General features: G+C 43.0%; 1 pseudogene; it reads left to right on the top strand.

The window, feature by feature from the left end:
- Positions 1-217: 217 nt before the first annotated feature.
- Positions 218-1,281, top strand: LOC149105466 (uncharacterized; annotated as a pseudogene).
- Positions 1,282-4,377: the final 3,096 nt, after the last annotated feature.

Here is a 4,377-nt window from a genome sequence, read left to right as displayed (position 1 = left end):
TTATTACACGATTTCAAAGTATAAGAATAAAATAATATTTGTACAAAGTTTTGTTTTCATAAGATTGTTTTTACGCCCACTCTGTTTTCGTAAAGAAGCGTGAAATTCTGAACATTTTAAGCCGCGAAAACCGCCATTATGTCTAAAATAATAACATTTATTTGTATTTAACTCCGGAGGAAGGGGGAGAGGACTGGTACTAGTTTTCTCTGACATGCGCTCTACGTACTTCATTCGCCATGTGCTTGTGCACAACGTAGCTTCGCTCAACGCAAGTTTCTTTCTAGAGTTCTTCTTTACAATACGTGTCTCGATGTTTACACTATGGCTTCTAGAAAGAGCAGCAGGAGAACAAAACCTCCGCTTAAACTGAAAGATTTCGACATCGACGGCTTCATAGCAGAATCAACACCGCAACAGATGAGCGAAGCAGTTGAACGTGAACTGAGTCAGGTCGAGTCCATGATCAAAGACCTCTCTCCGACAAAATTTAAAGCAGAGCAGTCCACTGTAGAGCAAGAGAGAGCGGTAGAAGATCTTCGAAACCAGAACTTGAAGCTTGAATTGGACCTCACTCGTACCAAACTCGACCTGTTGAAGCTGCAGCAAGATTCAGCGCAGCCCAGTGCCCCCAAGATGGCGACGACGATCACAACAACGCCTAATGATAATCCTATCGCAAAACCAACCTTAAAAAGCCTTCAGCAAGATCCTACCGTTCAATCGGAGCTTAAATCTCTCATGGACTCTTTGGGAGATCCAGTTTTACTGGGTTTAACTAAAGAGGATTAGGATCCAGCTCAACAGCTGTTAGAGCCCACTATTTCAAGAGGTAAACGTCCTTTACTTATACCTGATTTCATTAGTTCCCTCCCCACCGTTCTGCAGGAGGATAAGGAGACCGTGCTTGGAACCTCTGGTGATGCTAGAATTGTGTTAAAATCCTCTCAAGAAAAGAAGCTATCCCTTGACAAAATTTCATTCCCACAGTGGTCAGCGGCTAACTTTCGCATTATGCATACTCTCATGAAAGATGGACTTCTTTCGTCCACTCAGGAAATTCTCGATTATATTGTGTACAGTTCAAAAATTTCTGAACTAGCGAAGTGTTACCCTTTGCCAAAAGTGATGCAGTACGATGATTTGTACCGCAAAATGCAATTTGCCACAAGCTGTAAATGGGGATCTGACAGCCAATTCATATCCCATCAAACGCTTCACAGACCAGATCCATCGACTCCCACATCCACACGCCCACCTCTTCGCAAAGCCCAGTCATAAACCAAGCAACAGGGAAGCAGGTTTGCTTTGAATTCCAACGGCGTGAAGGTTGCCGCTTTGGCTCCTCCTGTAGATATGATCATGTTTGCATCAAACCACAATGTTTGGGAACCCACCCACAATGGCAACACCAGTCTGCTACTGCTCAAGACCCCCAATACTGAACCCACACTCAACTGCAGAGATCTCTCCAAATTGTACTTTAACGGCAGAACTAGCAGGAGATATCTCGACCACATTGTTACATGCAGGGACCGATCGCGCCTTAATGACATGCTGTCCCGCAGAGTGTGGGGAAAGTTTACCTATTAAAGCAGGGGCCTTTTTGGAATCTATGCAGCAGCTCCAAGCAGCCAAGGTCTCCACATTTTTGGGACCTGGACAGCAGAACTATCAAATGACCCGGACATGAAATTTATTCTCGATGGTGTTAAAAATGGATTTCAGCTAATCGCTCCTGATTCAACGGTGTCACATGCCTTTACACACAACAATAAATCTGCTCTACGACCTGGAGCTAAAGATCAAATTGAAGCGCAACTGGTTAAGGGTCTTTAAGAAGACCATTTTGCTGTAGCAGACAAGTCCCACATGCCCATAATCGTTAATGCACTTGGGGCTATACCTAAAAAGGACTCGAATGAATTACGGATGATCATGGACTGCAGCCGACCGTTAATGGCAAATGCCAACTCATACATGGATGTAGAACATTACAAGTATGTTACTGTTGATGATGCAGCAAACCTCTGTCAACCAGGTTGTTGGTTGGCAAAAGTTGACTTAAAACACGCTTACAGAAGTGTTGGTTCTCACCCCAATGATTTTTCATCGCCTTACACAATCAGTCTGTCGAATGATGGCCCGAAGAGGGTATACTGTGTTGGCGTACCTGGACGACTTCCTCATCATTGAACCAACTCAGCTTCAGTGCAAAGCAGCTTTTGACATTCTACTAAACTTACTAGAGTCTCTTGGCTTCACTGTCAACTGGACAAAAGTTGTCTTCCCAGCCCAATGTCTGGTTTTTCTGGGAGTTGAAATTGACACTGTTAAGTGTGAACTCCGCGTCCCAGAGGATCGTGTATCTGAGTTGTTATTCGTTCTCAAGGAAACCAGTTCAAAACGTAAATGCTCCAAGCTTCACCTCCAACGACTCATTGGCAAGCTCAATTGGGCAGCACGTGTTGTTCGAGGGGGCCGCACGTTTCTCAGGCGTCTTATCACCTTGGCAAATGCTGTTAAACGCCCGCACCACCGTGTTTATTTAAACCTATGCGCCAAAGCTGACCTCCTGTGGTGGACCTCCCTCTTACCTGGACACAACTGTAAAACATTGTTCCCCTCAGCAACCCCAGAACTCCCTACAGCAGTGCTTACGGATGCTTCCCTGTCTGATGAGGGGTGCGTATGGGAAACTGACTGGCTGTATGTTAACTGGGCCTTAGACTACCCAGTTCTCTGCTCTCTGCACATCAATGTCTCTGCTCTCTGCACATCAATGTCTCGCTTGCTTGAGAAACGCAAATAACAACGACAAAGACTAAGGAAAATAGACTGAAACGTTTATAGGTTGATATAAAGACCTTGACTCATTTCACACCCTAAAGACTTGCAAACGAGTAATAAGCTATTAATCGATTCCAAGAAATGCAATCAAAAGTACAACTTCAAATGCAGAACATTTAGCTCGATTGCAATATAGCTATTGCTTCTCAGTATAACGACTGCCTGGGTACACGCAGCAAAGCGTCTAGTTTGTTTTATTTAAATCTCAACTTATCATGTAAATAGAGGAGCGGAGGCCTCATGAATAGTGCGCTCTCCCCGATCGAGTTGGCCTGGTTCGAGCCCTGGCCGGGGACACTGTGTTGTTTTTTTGGGCAAGACACTTAACTCTCACAGTGCCTCTCTCCACCCAGGAATATAAATGGGTACCGGCGAATTGTTGGAAAAGCTGCCAAATTGCGGCGGAGTGACCTCCGATGGACTAGCTTCCCGTCCAGGAAGAGTAGAAATACTCCTAGCCGCTTCATGCTATATAAACCGTGGTAAAGTCCGGCAGCTATAAGTCAGTCAGCTCCAAGGCTTCACTTATCATATAGGCACACATCATATACACCTCTTGCAAAGATATTGAAAATATACCACCATTTCTACTGAAATGTATTCAGCTAAAGATATTACTCTTTACTTGTCTTTTACTTCCTTCAAAGTCTAAAGGACAAATGGGCAAATTTTATTTAAAATATGACTTTCGTCTTGCTAATTAACGTACTCCTATAGACGAAAATGGCGTTAGTTGAAGAGGTGAAGTTTCGTATCTCAGTTAAGTGTCGTTGTCAGAGAAAACCGGGCAGCAGGAAAAGATTGAGGTCGGCTGTTTACCTTCATCTTAATTTTCACAATATAAAAGTTATCCGAAAAGATTAACAACCATAACATTTGCCGAGGAAGGTGATCGTTTTTCTTCGAGATATCACCACATCATAATTTTGGCCTAGTAAGCGGTCTAAAATGGCCGAAATTTCCTGCAACTTTAGGTGAGGCTAAGAGATGCTTCTCACAAATTCCAGAAAGTCTTATTTTTTTGCGATACTTGTCCCCTTATTGGTTGACTGAGATATATTTGAGGCCTTTCGCTTTAATTCTACGGTTTTTTTTTGAGGTGCCATATATCGCCGCTGAATCGTTCCGTGGGCGTGACTCAAATTTTAGCCATTTTCAGAAATTCCTGAAAGTCATTTTTTGCGATAATATTTGTCCCTTTATTGGTTGACTGAGATATATTTGAGGTCTTTCGCTTTAATTCTACGGTTTTCTTAAGGTGCCATATATCGCCGCTGAATCGTTAATGGGCGTGACTCAATTTTAGCCATTTTCAGCGACTCGTTTTTCAAAAGTGCGGTATTTTATTTCTACAGAAACGATATTTTTTTGACAGTCATTTACACTGCCATCACTATGCAGTTTAGTTAAAATTGTTAAAAATTTGAGGTAAATCGGAGTAACTGGTCTTGCAAAGTCCCCAAAAAAACCATTAGCGAGAATCATTTCCCGCCAAAATTTTTAGCGAAGAATATCACTCTATCCCCA

Source organism: Orbicella faveolata, unplaced genomic scaffold (assembly GCF_042242905.1).
Source record: "Orbicella faveolata isolate gen_17 unplaced genomic scaffold, um_ofav_v1 contig_34, whole genome shotgun sequence".
NCBI classification, from domain to species: domain Eukaryota; kingdom Metazoa; phylum Cnidaria; class Anthozoa; order Scleractinia; family Merulinidae; genus Orbicella; species Orbicella faveolata.
Note: the sequence above shows the minus strand (reverse complement) of the source record. Positions and strands in the feature narration are given on the sequence as shown.